General features: G+C 43.3%; 1 pseudogene; it reads right to left on the bottom strand.

Moving 5' to 3' along the window:
* The window catches only part of LOC119462079 (uncharacterized), a 30,205-nt pseudogene that overhangs the window by 11,009 nt on the left and 1,057 nt on the right, over nucleotides 1–18,139 (bottom strand).

Raw genomic sequence — 18,139 nt, forward strand, 5'->3', positions numbered from 1 at the left:
ACGGCTTGCTATACAAGCTTCTATGGTGACCCACATTGAATGTATGCGCTCTCGGCCTTCCCCGATGACTCATGTCACGTGACACGCGGTCCTGCTGCTTACGCAGAAATGGCTCGAAGATTGCCTGGCGGATATTGACTGCGGACGCCGCCACTACGGAGATTAAGCTAACGTGCGAATTATTGTTGGTGCCTGGGGTCTGTCGAATCCGCGTCTTCTAGGCTTCGAGCGTTTCCTCTGTCTTCTCCATTAACCTTCTTATAGGGCAATGATTATTGTTTAGCTTCAATGAAGTGTTATTCGACTGCTTTCGGAACAGCGAGGAGAGAAAAGGCTTGTTTTCAATTTAAAGATAACTCACTCCTATTGACCGTTACTCCGCGAATATCTCTTAAATTCAGCAAAAGGTACACTATAAAGCGTAGTGATTTACTCATGTGCCAACTGTTACGCGACAGAATGAATTGTTGACTATTGGCGCATGACTGCTCTGATAAACTTTCCACGGAAAGCGCGAAACACAATCGAACAAAGTCCTATTCCTCATTAAAGAATGAAGAAACGATAAACAATTCGCCTTGGTGGTATCTGAAAGGGTATGTGTCAGATCAGAAAGAAAGTTTGCGACAAGTTTGTGACTTCCGTGGTGTTTGAAAGCTTTTCTCGATCGTAAAAGGGGGGAAAATCTATTTTTTAAAGCAAAGAATATTTTTTTTATTATTAAGAACAGCAGGTTCTTGATGGCGAATAAGGCGCCCACGTCTGATGAATCCTTTTCATGGCGACTGCTTATGGTAGTGCGTCATCGTCGTGTCATTTAACACAGTTCGCTGTGCCTTTCTAAAGCTACATCTTGTAGTTTACGGATTACGGGGTAACAGCAGCACGATTCTTTCCATCAATGCGGCGCGTTATTTTCAATCTGCGCCATGATGTTATGGCACGCCCTGAGCAGTTGTCGGCGTTTCGGAATTTTTCTGGTATGGTTGATGACGCTTCTAGGATTTCAAGTCCCAGAAACAAAAAGAAAAGAAAAGAAAAAGCAGAAGAAAGGTATGCTGGCGCCGTCACCTCCAGAGTTCCGTATTAGTTATCCATGACGTGATTAATTCTGACGTGTCATAGAGAGCAGGTAATTTATTTCCAATAATAAATGTATAACTGCAGTGTATAGGAAAATAAACGAATACTCAACTTCACAACTTCTGTCTACTTGCCGGTGCAAAAAAACAAAAAAAAAAAGAATTACCAAAATGTGCAACAGCGCCGTGAAAAAGTGACGTCAGGGGGGCGTAAACGTCTCGCAAGTTTTTGAAGCGAAATTTAAGACGGCACTCAATTTTGCTGAAAACTTGCGCAGATAGCGTGATGAACCAGTGATCTACCATCCCAATTTAATTTAGCATTCTTCTTTACCGTACTTTTCAAGTGGATTTAGCTCGCTCCATTCTCTAAGTACGTTGGCTCGAGAGATATAAAATGTGGGCGCAAAAAAAAAAAAAAAAAAAAAACTTCGAAAGACGACGCGTCGCATAGGATGTCGTGGGCGTCATTCATTAATGAAAACTGAGCACTCTGCTTTCTTTTGTTCCGCGCGCTCGCTTTTAGGTATTGCGTTTCCTGACCTCCTTCCTTCTCCACCTACCTTCCCATTCTTGACGTCTATGTTTTAGTTTTCACTATGGTGCAAGCCCGTAATTAATGCGTAATATTATATGCCGGTGGCTCGCTCATTTCAGCGCTCCGCCCTGATTTTGATTGTGGACATGTTCGCGATATGAAAGTAAGCAGAGCTTGAGAAAGGCCTAATTGGTGTAGCTTCATCTTTATACTACTTCGTGTGAGCTACCACTACTTTTCTGCTAACCTTTCGTGTCTCACCGTGCCGGCCACAGCGCAAAAAAGCGATGACGTTCAAAATGTTCACTTGATTCATACCTGCAGCAACTGTCTACTGCTTGCAGCAATCGTCCTCGACTGCTGTCTTTATGCGTCAGCGGTGGTGTTGATGTTTCGGGCCTGTGAACTCCACGTAAGCATAATGTTAAAATCAAATTAAGGTAAGTCAGTGCGGACTTCTGCTCACAACACAGACGGTCGAGGTATCAGCTACTGCTATAGTTTTGAACTGCGTAACTGCGCTCAGCTGATAGATAGATAGATAGATAGATAGATAGATAGATAGATAGATAGATAGATAGATAGATAGATAGATAGATAGATAGATAGATAGATAGATAGATAGATAGATAGATAGATAGATAGATAGATAGATAGATAGATAGATAGATAGATAGATAGATAGATAGATAGATAGATAGATAGATAGATAGATAGATAGATAGATAGATAGATAGATAGATAGATAGATAGATAGATAGATAGATAGATAGATAGATAGATAGATAGATAGATAGATAGATAGATAGATAGATAGATAGATAGATAGATAGATAGATAGATAGATAGATAGATAGATAGATAGATAGATAGATAGATAGATAGATAGATAGATAGATAGATAGATAGATAGATTCGTGAGGTTTAACTTCCAAAAGCAACGCTAGGACTATGACAGACACTGTAGGGGAGGTTTCCGGATTCATTTTGACCATCTGTAGATCTTTAACGTGCACTAAAATCTAAGTACACGAGTGTTTTTTGCATTTAATCTCCATCTAAATGTGGCCGCTGTGGCTTGGAATCGAACCCAAAACCTCGTTTTGAGTTCGGAAACGCCATAGCTAGTGTACCATCGCTGTGGGTGCTGGATTTTCTCGTTCATTTAAAAATGGAGATGGAAATACAATCTGGCGTTTGGGACGATTCCTAAGAGAGAAAACGAAAAAAAAAAAAGTGAGGTGTATAGAAACAGAAAAATAAAAATGCGTCAAAGCAAGTCAGAGCCATTTTCTATACAACCATTGCTTTGGAAACAGCAGAGGATTCAGGTATCAGAACGAAGGAAATCGGGTACGTCGTTTTCAAGAACTTTTCATAATAGAACTTCAATTTTCTTGAGCCGAGCAAGCTTTTATTAGTGCCTTTAATAGTGCGCGTCTCCCGGTATACCATTAGCTCAAGGCTCTTTTTGTTACGGACCGAAGTTCGCAAATGGAAACATTCTTTGCCTTTTAGCTGAACTTCCTGCTCTCGTATATCGCTATATACGAAGACCCAAGGTTTTCAATTTCCGAGCTGTCAATATCCCAGCTTTCTTCTTGCCTTTCCGAACTTTGGTAACCTAGTATGATAGTAAGAAAGAGTGATACAGAGATGTTCGGAGCTAGCTTTCTGGCCAAAATATCAGTACTTTTGTTATTACTTTCTTTAGCAATGTTTTGCAGGGATGGTGACCACGCGTGCTATGTGTGGTCGTCTAAATATTTATATAAGCACTCCTGGTCGAGCGAAATGAAAACTCCGCTGCATTCGCTTCCATCGTGACACCAGTATTCCGCGTTAGCGCTTACAAACGCCAAATTTTAAATTATGATTTGGCCGCGAGACCGTGCAAAACGCTCAGAGATACAATTTCGATGAGACTGTTGCAGATAAGGGGCCAGTATATATTCCCGAACCTTTTCTGACGTACGAGTAATGGCCACGTGATATATTGGCCTGCGGCATCTGATTTGTTACCCTGCACTGGGGAGGGGGGGGGGGATGGAGAAGCGGGAAGGAAAAGATTAGAAATAAGAAAAAAAATTATGCGCGAGCATACAAAACAGCGTTCACTGTGCATTCAAAAGTAGTCGTGAAGCCCTTTCATTTTTACAATGTGCAGTGGAGCCGTGGTAGCTCTTTTTGCGGATAATGGTTGAATCCATAGTTTAAGTCCCTTTCCCTACGGTGAACGCTTTGTCGTGCAGTCGGCTTAATGCAGCACGCAGACTGTCTTTCGTCATCAAAAGAAGGGCTGAAGATGGGGATGTGTACTGCGTTATAACATTAAAGTTCAATGGAATGTGCCAACTTGCGGCTCCACTATCTTGACCTTTTATTGAGCCTTCAAGCGACTAGCGTCTCGCAGCATCTACCTGCTGGTTTGAACACCCTTATATATGGCTAAAACAGCAATGCGAGTAATGCAGGCTGTGAAGACACGGCTGAGGACCGCTCTTGATTAGTGTAAAGCATTGCTACGGCATTTGTTTGCCATCATGAATTTGTTTCATAATCTTCATCTTTTTCCTTCATGAACAACTTCTGTCCCTATCTGTCCCACTTCCGTCTGAAGAGGAGTAAGTCAGAAGCATGTCTTTCACGCTGACCACTAAACCTTTCGAACATTGAACGTCTCTTTCTCTGTCTTCGACTACCGCTTAGTTTCTCTCCATGCGACGCCCCCTTTACTGGATCGCATGCGGCCGGCCGTGGCTTTTACAAACGCCTGCTGTTCTCGCACTGGCATGACGGACAGTGCCTCTTGCAAGTTTTGTGATTTAGACGAGACCACATAGTACATATTATGTTGGAAATTTCAATAGACACGAGGCGGTAGTGGTTGTCGTGAATTTTCTTTTTTTTTTATTTAATGAAGCAGCTTTCCGGGAAGTTGTCTGTTTAGTCTAGCAATTCAATTAAGTTCCTCTGGGGGGAAAAGGGGCGCGTCGGCACAAACCTGTCGTCCTCGGAGCTGTCGGTGGGTCCCAGGTGCGTGGTGGTGGAATGTCAGCAATTTGTTTATCCGTATACGTCGCGTTATTTCAGCAGCTCGTCGTCAGCGGTACCGTGTTTCTCGCGCAGCCGCTACGGGTCACCTGTGTTGACATTTCGTGTGTATATATAAGGTGCGACTTGCGGCCGCTGATGGGCTGCCGTTCGCCTGCCGGCGACCGGTCAGTTTTCTGCGGAAGCTTTGTTTACACAGGCCCTCACCGTCATTGCGTCGTTTGCCATCGGATGCGGCGCGGGCCCGGAGGACAGGTTTTGCCTTCGAAGGCTTGATCGATGTGAAAACAAACGATCGTTCGGCAAGAAACAAGCAAGTATAAGAGGAAGCATTAACAGTATAACAAGGAAATAGAGGTGAGAGGATGACAGAGAGAGAACGTTGCGCCATAATTACGTTAGAAGAGCGCCCCGACGATGCTGAAAAGCAAAACAACATACTTAAATTAAACTCGTGTAGAAGGGAGTGAGCAGGAGGAGGAGAAGGAGAGAAAGAGAGAAGGCAGGGATGTTAACCAGAGATGCGTCTGATTGGCTACCCTTCTCTGGGGGACGGGAAAGAGGGAATAAAGATGGGATAGAGAGAGGAGGGGGGAGGAAGGACACGGTGAGCTTGCGCACGCAAAATAAATAAATAAATAAATAAATAAATAAATAAATAAATAAATAAATAAATAAATAAATAAATAAATAAAGTGTGTTGCACAGGTCTGTGCATTTCGTGAAAGCGCGCTGACACTACACGTAACATGAAGTTAACAGAGCGCGAAGTCAAGAAAGCCATAATGGAAGTTAACTGTCGTTTTAATTCGTGGTGTAACTAATAAAAACTCGAGTCACTCGGTTACCTTTATTTGTCTTGCTCTAAACGCAGAATTAGGTGTAGTTTTGTGTGCTGTGCGAGCCTTGTCTGACATCTTTTTTTATGCGCAAGCGCATAGAAAAACTCATCTTCATCTCGTCTGTGGTCTTGTAAGTCTACAGCTGGACCTCACGGTTTTCTTTCTTTTTTTTTTTTTTTTTTTTTAGGTCGTATCAGTGCTTGCTTCACTGAAGTATCGCTGTGTGTTGGACATGTTGCGTTCTTGTATATTATGGACACTGGGGTACATAAGTGCTGAAATTTCCAGTTAGTAAACTGTTGATGTTTGCGCACTGTCTACGTCTTCTACTTGTCCTTGTCTGCTTAAGGTAAAATGTATTCCATGTTTCAGCGAACCTGTTACGTGTCTTCTTATTGCTTGTCCCCTCTATATCTCGGATCAAATTGGGAGCTTATGTGCTGTGTTAAGTTCTATATATATTAATGCTTCTCCACTCGTTTCGTGACGTTGCGTCCCGTACGTCATTATTCGCTCCCCTGATTTATTGAGTGAGAATGAATTTCGCACTGTGCGTGGAAAAGGCGTGAGTATCCTGTTTACGTCATAATGTGCGATGCGTGCATTATGCATCATAGAGGGCGAAAGAAACGCGATAGCCTACTTTTCGAAACGTTTTCGAAACGGCTTCAAAATACTGAACGAACTTGAATATCGATAGCATAGTTTTTTGATGGCTAGGAAGCCGCATCGAATTTGGCAAGAGCAGGTGATCGTTTGCACGGCTCCAATTTCTTGCATGCTAATGTTTAGCTTATTTTGTTACAGTACATTCTGTCGTCTTACTGCCTGACCGTATACTGAGCAGTGGTAGCACACTGGCTATCAATACATCCATCTTCAACACACCTGGCTAACACGTGTGGCATGAATGGACTTACATAACCCGCATTTAACCCATAGGGCTTCTTAGAAGTAAGCTATGACAGCTTGTTTGCTTACAGGGCAAGGAATTTTCAGGCAACTCCGGCAACTGAACCTACTAAGACAGTGGGGCAATGTTCAGCGCGCAGCCCTGGATCGATTCTTTCTGCAACCTTGCGTGTGGGTTTCTCCGTGGCATTGTGACACATACAGGTCGCTATTGATTAACAAACCAGCGATCCTGACTAGTGTAGCTGTTTGAATGGACGCAACCTGCGCGACCTCGTAGTCGTGCACGAACTAGCCGACATCACAGCTTGGCAAGTACTGCAATAAATAAAGACTGTATTGCCAAAGATTTCGGTTGCACTATCAAAGCGATGGATCACATTTAGAATTTCTGTTCATCGCATTAGATTCAAGATGAGTGAAAGCGATGGACTTGTAATAATTTAGAGTTAGCCCGTAGCAACAGAATAAGGAACGCGGACATGGTTTTTAACCCGGGGCAATCTTGAAGCCAAATCATTTCTTATGCGAAAAATCGGCGACGCGCTGCCCATTAACTGCCGCTGTCCCTATCTTCGGTTTATTCAGCCACTCAGTGGAGGTTTACGTTTCATGTAACCATGGAGACTGCAATATATTATTTTTCAAGTTTCCCACCGACGTCATGGATATGGAAGCGCACTGACACAGCAAAAATAAAAAAAAGGGGAGGGGGGGGGGACATTAAAGAGGAAGAAGGACACGTCAACACATATCACTCGGCGCTGTTTTCGATCGAGCTGAAGTTCAACGTTCTGTGTCGTGTCTTATTCTCTTTTTTTATTTTTTGTCCTATTTCGCCGCCCCACTACATCCACTTAAGAAGACTTCACTTACGTGGGTGTAAAGCTACTCCTAATCCAGTTGCCGGAAAATCTGCATCCGTACACGCTTTATTTTCAATGTCCTGCTTTTGGCGCTCTCGAAAACGAACTCTCAAAATGTGAATGAGAGCGCGCACACAGAAAGAAGGAAAGAAAGAAACAAATAAAGGTCACAGCCCTGGAGTGGATGGTGTTGGGAACAAGTTAACATGTTGAGAAAAAAAGCCAGAAAAAAGATTAAACTTGCCGTTGCACACAGAAACAAAAAAAGAAAGAAAGAAAGAAAGAAAAGGCAATACGAAAACTGCGAGGAGCCATAAAACGTCACATGGGTGAGAGGCGACTGAAGAAGTAAAGAAACACGCTATATAGGCTTGTTCGTTTGCGGAAGCATCTAGCCACCAGAGCGCGCGTCGCACGCCGGTCACGTCGGGAAGCGAGCGGCCACATATCGAACTCCGCCCCGGGTTCGTTCCTCTTTTCGATGCAAATGACGGACATGTTCCTGTCTCCGATGTGTCCAATGAGCCTTCCGCCCGCACGCGCCCCTCCTATCAGAGCGTGCTCGCGTGGCCGCGTGTCTTGTCCCTCGCAGGCTTCCGCCCTCGTTATCAGTGAGCGCCACGCTTGGCCTGCCAACGCGAAAGCCGCTTACATATACAGGCAGATCGTAACCCGAACGGAGACAGAGCCAACGGTAATAACGATTACGCGCGAGTCATTTGGAGGTGGTATTGCGTGCATTAAGACAGACGGCACAAACCCATAAGTTTACTGCATGGTGTGGAAGGTAAAAGGAATAAATGGTGCGTGTATACATGGGAGGAAGGGGCGATCAGTGTGAAAGAAAAGAAACTTGTTAGAAACAGCTAACCCCATCACAAATGGGAAGATATTTCGAAGAGAAATAAATAGATACTTCAGTCTCTGCAGGTATCACATTATTTGAATGTGTGGGTTTTTTTTTTTCATGACGCCGTTATATTCGACTCGCTTTTGTTGTCCTTATGTCACTAACAAACCTGTTTAAAGGCAACTTAGACTGCGTGAATGAAATTTTGAAAGGCGTCTTGCGCTACTATTCGGTTTACATTCGTACCGGCCATCCTTCGCGCGTAGACGATAGAATAAGGTAGGTACAATTGAGCAATCTTTTTCTCTCTTGCTCCACCCAAAATACTGAGTGAAACATTCAATATCTCCACCGGTTTAATGCTTCGTGGATACGAAGCGCGGATGTCGGTGCTTTACACCTTTGTTGATGATTGTAGAGGCCCGTGTGTGCGTTTTTGAAAGTGTTGTTTTTGTACCATTGTTTTTGTAGAATTAAAGATGGCCATCGACCAGCAAGCTCCTCTTCAACAGTAAACTAATGGCTTCTTCCATGCTATTCAGTTAGCTTATGAAAGGCACCCACCCTACACATCTTGGTTGATGATGGAAAAAGTCTAAGCACCAGAGCAACACCCGTCGTCACAAAAAAAAAAAAAAAAATAATAATAATAATAATAATAATAATAATAATAATAATAATAATAATAATAATAATAATAATAATAATAATAATAATAATAATAATAATAAGTCTTTGGCTTGCTGATGATTTCGGGGTAAGATCACTTGCAGTGGGCAATTTGGTATGTGCACCTGGCCTAGGACACTATAGGTAAATGTACATTCTTTGGCTAATCCTCAAGAACGGTGGCGCGCGCTTGCTGTCGAGAGCGCCCGTGAACGCTGTATTCGAGACGCGGCCGCTGAGCGGGCAAGAAATCGAACACGGAGTGAATGCCCGCGTTAGAAAGTTTTTTTTTTTTTTTTTTTTTTTGCGCGTTTTAATCATGGGAGACCTTTCCATCGAGAGTAAAGCAGACCGCAAAGTAAAAACTAAAAAGGAAAGGCATAATTCTGGATGTGGCGCCCTTGTCTGCGAGCGTAGACAAAGGCGCTGGACTACTGTAAAACTGAAAAAAAAAAGCGAATTCGAATTGAAGAGGAGGGTCCAACCTAGGGCACTTTTATTAATTATTTTTGGTCTTAAAATAAAATAGCGCGTTCTGAAATATTTCAGCTCACTTTTCTCAGTTTGCACTTTTTAGCCGAACAAAACCTTAGGAAAACCTACCATTGCCAAACTGCTTCGCCAGAACGTGCTTTCAAAGTAGTTTATGGGCTAAAATTTTCTCAGGAATAAGATGAAGTGCTTATTATATTTCGAAATATTTATTAACACAAGAAATTATGACATATCTGACATATAATGACAACGCAAATAATTGAACAGCCTCAAGTTAGTGACATTGTTACCGAAATGTAAAGAAGAACGTACACGTCATTGTCCTGCACTATAAGCCCCCTAGAAGGCATCTAACAAAAACAATGAGTGTGTCTTCCTTATTTCTGAAATGATAGTTTTCCTAAGGTGGCATGCCTAATTGGTTCGTATGACAGCCATCACTTATGTTCTATTTGATCTCTTTTAATAAAATTTAGAATGTGCACTTAAAAAAAAGGAGGTACCATAAACCTCTAATTTTTTTCAAATATCCATGGAACGGTTCAAAAGTTAATTTTCAGCCCCGCATCCCCCGTTAAGCTACAGAGAAGTGAAGAAGATGCCGGTAACAGAGAACTGAAGAAGTCGGCTACACAGAAGTGAAATATCTAGCGATACAGCGTGTGGCTACAAGGCTTCAATGCTAATAGCATTAACGTCGACATTCATAGTGAGATGGGTACTGTCGGAAGTTTTTCTCAAACACGGGAATCATCTAAAATTATGTTGCGCTTGATTTGTTAGTCGTTTCAGCGCCGATAAGTTGAGTTGCATTTCATGTATTTCTTTAACGTTTATAAACAAATTTTACTAATGAGACCCATTGCAATGTCAGCCGGACATTCATAGAATGTCCGGCGTGCCGTGGTATAGAACAACGCAGCTAACCTATTCAAACCTTTTTCAAACTTTATTTTCCGTGTGAAGATACTTGGGCTATGAAAGAAAGAAAGCTCAGTCGCCTCAAAGAACAAATTTAAAAAAAGGGGAGAGAACATTATTTTACAATGTTTGTACATATATGTCTGCGTTTCGAAACGGGCTAATCTAATTACCTTGCGGCCGAGACTTATCCAGATAAGACCAGGGTAAGGCGCTCGTAAAAGAAATACTCATGATAAAGTGCGAGACTGAATGAGTAAATCTTTACGCCATGATAGGACTACTGCGCGGCCAAAGCGGGGTGAAAAAAATTCATAATCTAATTTTCTTTCTCAATATTCTAGTGACCTCGTCAGTTCCACTTAATATCTTGGTTCTCGCTTCGTGCTTCGTGTATCACTTACGTTCAGGAGTGGCCGAGTCACATTAATTTTCAAATTTATATTCGAAAGCCTTGCGTTGCCCCGCGCGAAATAAGTGTTTTTTAATCCACTGAAATGCTTTGAAAAGTAAAGCAAAATATCGGAAGATGAGGGCATATTATGAACATTAAATATTCGTTAAAACAGCCTGATCACTCAGGCTGCTAAGTTTCTTTCCAGCGACTTCAGTATAGATTATAAATTTAAATGGCCATCATATTGACTAAAAGGGCTCAACAAGGAAAGCGGCGCAAATACGGAAAACGCGTTCGCGCCGTGGGCATAGCTTTATCCAGAGATTATACATATTAAACGTCCGTACAGCACCGTGGCAAAACTTGCTGTTATAATTGGAGGCCCCCTTACTTGAATAAATCCTTAAGCGACTCAAAAAACATGACATTACCGTGTTTTCTTATCGTTTAGAATAAGTGATATGAAATAACACTTCGCAAAATGTGCTGACAGTCCGAAAGCAAGAAAGATGTTTTGTTTATGTGCGGAAAGGCTTGGGCTCGTCCGAGAGCCGGCGAGAATACAGCAATTCCAAAGCCAACATGCATCTTGAAATAATGGAAATTGGAAAAGATAAAAGCAACAGCGAGAGATCATGGAAATAAAGTCTTCATTTGCGCATTACGCATTGCATATGAAAATAGGCTGATGATGATAAGATGTACACTTATCAACACTGCGTACAGTATCGCGTGCGGGTGAAACATAAGAATGCAAGGAAAGTCCGTATGCATCTTACGCGCGTTCTGGAAACTATGGTCGGGGAACTGGAAACTATAGTCGGCGTTCTGGAAACTATAGTGAAGTGACGAAGTTTTATGAAGTGACGAAGTAAACTTTGTCACTTCAAAATCGGACGCTAGAATGCCGCAGTACCAAAACGCAGGATACCGGAAAACGAATCCCGTCACCGGCACGCAAAATGCCGAAGGTAGACGAACACTAAACAGTGTATACAGATTTGGCATTTTTACGGTATAACATTAATTCGGTACAGTGCACAGCCTATAGCTTATAACTGATACGCGCCATAAGTGAATTTTATGCGTTCGCGTTCATGCGCTGCACCTAATACACGCGCAGTCCGTCTACAAAAGTACTCAGCACCAAACTCGAACATATCCCGAAGCGGACCTTTCGACGACTGAACATCAAGTACTCATCGGCTTTCCTTAACATTAAGTACGCTGAACGACGAAGACCCGCGTTGAGGCAGAATCCGAGCGATTCCACTCGCGAAGCCAAACGACCGTTCACGTGTCTCGTTTGACTCGGTGACACGTGACGCCAACGTCCGCGGTAAGGGTTGGTGTGTGTGTGTGTTTTTTTCCTTCGTACCGACGAGTTGCGGAAAAACGAAACCGAAGATAATAAATATAGGGGCAGAACGGTACGTCACTGTCTCGCCTGCGGATATATATTGTATGTCCTCTGTCCGTTTGCTCCCTCGACGCATTGCCCCTCCCTTATCGCCGCCGGGCGGTCGATGGTCTGAAAAGAACGTCTCTCGGCGTTTGTCGAAGCCCGTCGTGCGCGCGGAGGGGACCGCCGATGGCGTGATCGGCGCGGTCACGGAGAAACACGAAAGGCACTGAAGTCGCGAGCGTTGTCCTTTTCGGAGGCGATGACCCGGGTCTGTGCGCAAACGTAAAAAGGATTTTTATTTATTTATTATTATTTTTTTTTCGAATCGTTGCGGCTAGTTCTAAATGTACGTCGGCGCAAGACCGTTGACGACGTACGAACGGCTTTTCGAAATTATTCGTCTATGGGATTTCACTTACGTATCTGCGCTATACAGAGAGGCGACCGTGTACTTTGAGAAGCGTGGATTGCGTTTATAGCAGTGTCCAAACAGCGAATGTGGACCTCCATAACTTTTAACTGCGGGGTACCTGCGTGTTCGCAGTGATCGTGACGCGTCGCTTGCGAATCGGGAGGTTGGGTTTAATGGGTCGGATTGGCAGTGTGCATGGGTCAGATTGGCAGTGTGCTGGGTGGCGCATTGTTAAACAGCTAGCTGCGATTATAACAGCTACGTCATACCAACACCACCTCGATAGCACAAGGCCTGTTCAATCCGATAAATGACGTCATGGTATACCTGGCCCGAAATTGCCATTTCCAAGGCTGGTGTGACGAAAGCGGTGGCGTCAAAATCACCATGGCGTACTCGGGAGCATCGCCATTAGATTCTATACCAGTCGAACCAGTCAGCATGACGTCATGGATCGGAGTTAACAGGCCTTGTGCTATCTATGTGGTGTTGGTCACACCCGAGCCACGGTAGCGCTGCGCTGCTGAGTTAGAGGACGCGGGTTCGATCCCTGCCACGGTGGCCCCGCATTCCGACAGAGGCCGGACACGTACAAAAACGCTCGTGCATACCATGCATTTGGTGCACGGTAAAGAATCCCCGGTGTTCAACAGGTGGTCAACTTTGCTGTCAAAAATGCAATGTCACGCTTGTAACAGGCACGCCGTTCGTGACCAGAAAGTACCGGACGCGCAGAGTTAAGAGAATTAAAAACACGCAAGGTTGGATAGAGGATTATTGTTTGAGTGCAATGTGGTATAGGAGTTACATAGACGGGGATAAGTTGCCTCAGAAAGACTGGCCAACGTTTCGATAGGTGGACATATTGAAACGCTGGCGAGCCTTTCTGAGCCATCTAATCTCCGTGTGAAAACTGTGTAGCACAATGTGCTACTCCAGCTGTCTGCCCCCCTTCTTGAGTGTGGGGTCAAGGTAAGCTCCAAAGGGCGCAAACTGCTCTCGATATTGGCTTTTTTATACCCTGCAATTCTCAACGTATAATTGTTGCTACGCTGTGCTTGACACCTCTAAATTCTGACTTAAGCGCAGGACACCTAACACGCATCCCATAGTAGCGTTTTTGATACGCCGGCTGCAATATCGTAAGTTACGTATAACTCATAAAACAATGGCTAATTATTATTTAATTAATAATTAGGTTTTCACTCAGAACACATTTTTTTTACAAATGTTCTCTTTATGGCCAGAAATAAAGGCGAACAAGTTGCTGTAATTTTCCTTGATGCGGAACTATCTTTGGGTTTTAGAAACATAAACAACGTTTGCGGGAACTATACGTCTTTCAAAGCTTCGGACGTGACATTGTCGATGGCGCCCAGAACCCAAGTGCCTCGAATGGGCAATCATTGGTCATTTCTGCAGTTTCCTGTTTGTCAGGACGTCTGTAACGTGAATAAAACGGCACGTTTACAGCGCTCGGAGTAGACAAAGTGTGACTATAAGCTAGAAGGTTTTAAACATGCATGACATGCCGGAATGATCAAGGTGGAGCTCACGCGAAAGGATTGGGAGGCTTTCGAACCAGCTTTGAAACACCCGTTTCTAATCTTGCGGCAAGAGAAGAATTGGGTTTGAACGCGTCATTTAATTTTTTTACAAAGCCTTCACTATACCGTGCTTAACAAAGCTACCACGCTGAACACCAGTATAGTATGCAATTCCTAGCAGACTTCGGGACGATTATTGACCGTATTCAGTACCACAATTGTTACATGTTGTCTTAAGCAAGAAATTTAAAAGAAAATGCAGCTGGTTCTCAGTTCTTTAACATGAAAATTACGGATTATAGCACAATGTTTCTTTGTACGTCTGTGCGAGTAGTGTGTTACCAAGACAACTAGCCTCTTCATTTCGAATGCACTGTTCCTTAAGGAAGAGCTTCACATCGCGAGTTCCCATATAAATACAGTCAAATGACTTTATAACGAAGTGCTTCGGGCCTTCTAAACCATTCGTTATACAAGTCACTTCGTTGTGATTGTCGCGCACCACACAGCTCACAGTGGAACCGGGATTGATTTATTCCTTCGTTATACAGGTTATTTCGTTGTAGAGGCGCTCGATTTTGTTGTGTACATAAGAATAAAAAATTAAAACACACCGAATACTTTGAGCCGAGTTTTCATTTCGACCTTCAGTTTAAAATAACTCGTGTAAAATTTTAAAATTTACTGAACGTGGAGCAACAAAAGCACAAATCTTGAGCATTCGATAATGAAAACTTGTGTCTCAGCATATTATCAATCCCATCAATTAAGACATCCAAAGCGGACGAAATTTACATGCTTTCGCGAAATTTAGCATTAATTTGTGAGCAATGCTCTTGCAAAGCTTGTCCAATTTAACGATTTCCTATGTAACGATTTTAGTAACCTGAAAACCAACTCGTCGTATTTGTCCACTCTAGACACCATATAGTCTGTACATCTTACAGATTGCAATATCTATTTTTCGGAGCGGGGTTATGGAGTTGTACAATTAAGGCCTCATTTTTTTTTACAAATTGTCTGCAACATTGAAAAAATATTTCGGCTCAATATCAAGCATTTGCTTCGAACAGTCGATTACACTTAACGCTTTTTTTTTTTTTTGAGTGCTAGAAATTTCACTGAAATTGGCTCAGTTGTGTTGTAGCGAGTGAATTTCGGTACTTCATATGTACAGTCGCGAGCAAAAGTTTAAAGATCAAATGATGTCGCGAATTATTTCTTTCTTTTTTTTTACTTTGCAGGCCCGGGCATGCCGACTAAAATCAAATTATACAATCTACATGCACCTGTTAGATCAATGAATCGTATTGAATCAATTGTACATAGCGGAGCTGTACTGGAAGACATTGTTTATCTTTTTTTTTTTTTTTGCTCTTGCCATGGTGTCAGCACTTTTGCTCACGACATACTTGAACACAGATACCACAGGTGAACCCATGCCGACTGAAAGCAAGTGGTACAACCCACGTGCACGTTTTCTACCAATGCAACTAGAATATATATATATATATATATATATATATATATATATATATATATATATATATATATATATATATATATAAACAACAAAAGGCAGGTGAAACCGAGCGAAAGCTCAATTCTTTTCTAATTACTTGGTCTCAGCTAAGAACACCTGGCATTTGTGGCACACAAGTAAAAATAAATAATTGAAGTGACTCCGTAGACGTTTAGTCAGGTCATCGCCTGCAGAAGAGGCTGTAGGACCCGGCTCTCCAGAGTACTCCGGACACCTTATCAGGCGCACGCCGGCCAGTCCTTGTGTGGAGAGCGTGCGAACATAATTGGCTCTAACGAAGGTGCGGGGAATCCGCTTTGCGGCTGCATATTTGTTCTGGCTGCTCGCTTCCGGCTCGCTCAGCTCCACTCGAGCAGCAACCCTGCCGCCAGTTCTTACCGCGCTAACATATTGCGTTCTGCGCGCATGAGTGAAGACATCTGGCGTCATTCGCGCCACGTGCTGGAGCATGTCGGCTCTTCGGTCTTGCTGCAGCAGCTGCTGCTGACGCTCAGCCCGCAGAAATAAAGAAACAAAAGTAGATTCAATGAACGGTGTTTAGCGCGTACCGAGGTCTGTATAGTTCGGCAGTTTTCATACAAGCTTTCTTTATTTGTGGCTGGCATGTATACGTTAAGCACGAGGTCGCGGGATCAAATCCCGGCCGCGGCGGCCACATTTCGATGGGGGTGAAATGCAGAAACGCGCGTGTCCTGAGAATTGGAGGCGCACTAAAAATCCCCCCTCGTGGTCAAAATTAATCCGGAGTCCCCCACTATAGGGCGCGCCTCATAATCAAATCGTGGTTTTGGCACGTAAAACCCCAGAATTCAATTCAACGTTCATCTCGGCGTGTCTGTAGACGGTAGTGTTCGCAAATGGGATCCTTGAACGCAGTGAGCACTGTGATGTGTCGCGGTCATAGAGATGCAAAATTTCCGGAAATTTTGAGCCAATCGGAAAAAAAAACTGTTTTTTTTTCACGTTTTTTTTCCCGAAATTTTGGAAAAAAATGGAAAAGAACCAATTTTCTTGAGCATACGGTCAATAGTTTATTACCAAATGTCAAAAGCCATAACTCTCATTATGTAAATAACAGAAGTGAAATGCTTTCTGCCTTTTCACAAACGAATGCAGGGTTTAACAAATCGAAGACAAGCCAGAAGCATCACCGCGAACGCGTTCAGTTCTCTGTGAACGGGTGCGGCTTCTTAGAATTGTTACGGCAGTTAGAACAAAGAACACTGAAATGTCTCTTCTGTGGCTATTTCGTCGTGGCTTCGACTATGGAAACATGGATCAAGATGTCTCCGCGACCGTGAAGTGCATCCACTCTTCGGAAATTGGCCGTACCATTGCAGAATCTGCTTCCACACGGCTTCATATGTGGACTTCCGCCACAGGTTGCACAAGTGCACGAGGGAAAGTCAAAATTGAACAATAACGGGCACCAAAAGGGCACCAAAACATGAGAAACCACACCCGAATGACGAAGCCACGCTGACGCTGAGCTGACATTATGTGATATGGCGAGTGGTCAGCCGTCGTTTGGTGTTTCGGTATCATGTGCGACGTTTCGGTTTCGCGTTCTGCGTTTCGCTTTCACGTTCAACGCTGGGTGTTGCCTAAGTTTTATTTCTGCACGTTTTTCCCCGCGGAAATTTTGGCCAATTTTTCCAACTGCGCCGAAAAAAAACGAAAAAAAAACTGTTTTTTTCCCGGAATTTTCCCGTTTTTTTTCCGCACTACGCATCTCTAGTCGCGGATAGGGTCACAATATGCCCCTGAGGAGGAAGACGAAGAAGAAGTTGATAATAAACATGGAGTATCGCCTTAACCTCTGTCTAAGGCTATAACTTTACAAGCATATATTTGAGAGGCAAGATCATCGTCTGAAAGCGACACGCGGGCTAACATAGGCGGGCGTAGTTGAAAGGGTTAGTTTTGACGACACAGAGTTCTGAACCGTACCCATCAGTCCCAGCGCAGAAGCATTCTTGCATCGATCGCGCTCCCATAACTTATGTGGCCGGCTATCGGACCATGCTCTTCCTCCCCAGCAACAGAACGTCGTAGTCAGCGAGCCGCCACGATGGATGCGAAATTAAGGAAACACTTCACTAATGAACCTATTCACAGACTCGAGCCTAAACCCGCGCTATGTAAAAAGACAAGCAACGTCCTCACGGCCTTCGCCTTTCGTTTAGAGTATCGCCGAAGGTCTTTTACTGTTCTTGATCTGGCGCAGTATGTCTTGCTAGGGCAATTATCATCAGAGCGACGTCTGTAATTAAGCGAGCTCTCTCATTGACTGCGCTCATGTCTGTTACTTCACGCTTAACATGAAATGAAAGGATAGCGGCCAGTCACCAAGGCTAATCGGCGCGAACGAAACGCTCTGATTCAATTAACACTGATAAACAGGTAAGGCAGCCTTAATGACGTTTCTTTCCTCGGCTTATGTCTGCTTCTCTAGACACACAAGAAAAGAAAGAAATAAAAGTAACACTGCTATTCTAAACCATAGCCAACTCCTTGCTTGGCATAATAAAAACGTTGCCAGAAGACATTTCGAAAGTTCGTTTCTATGTAAATGTTTTTCGCCAGCTCGAGGACAGGCTTAGATA

The sequence above is a fragment of the Dermacentor silvarum genome, chromosome 8 (genome assembly GCF_013339745.2).
Source record: "Dermacentor silvarum isolate Dsil-2018 chromosome 8, BIME_Dsil_1.4, whole genome shotgun sequence".
Lineage (NCBI taxonomy): Eukaryota > Metazoa > Arthropoda > Arachnida > Ixodida > Ixodidae > Dermacentor > Dermacentor silvarum.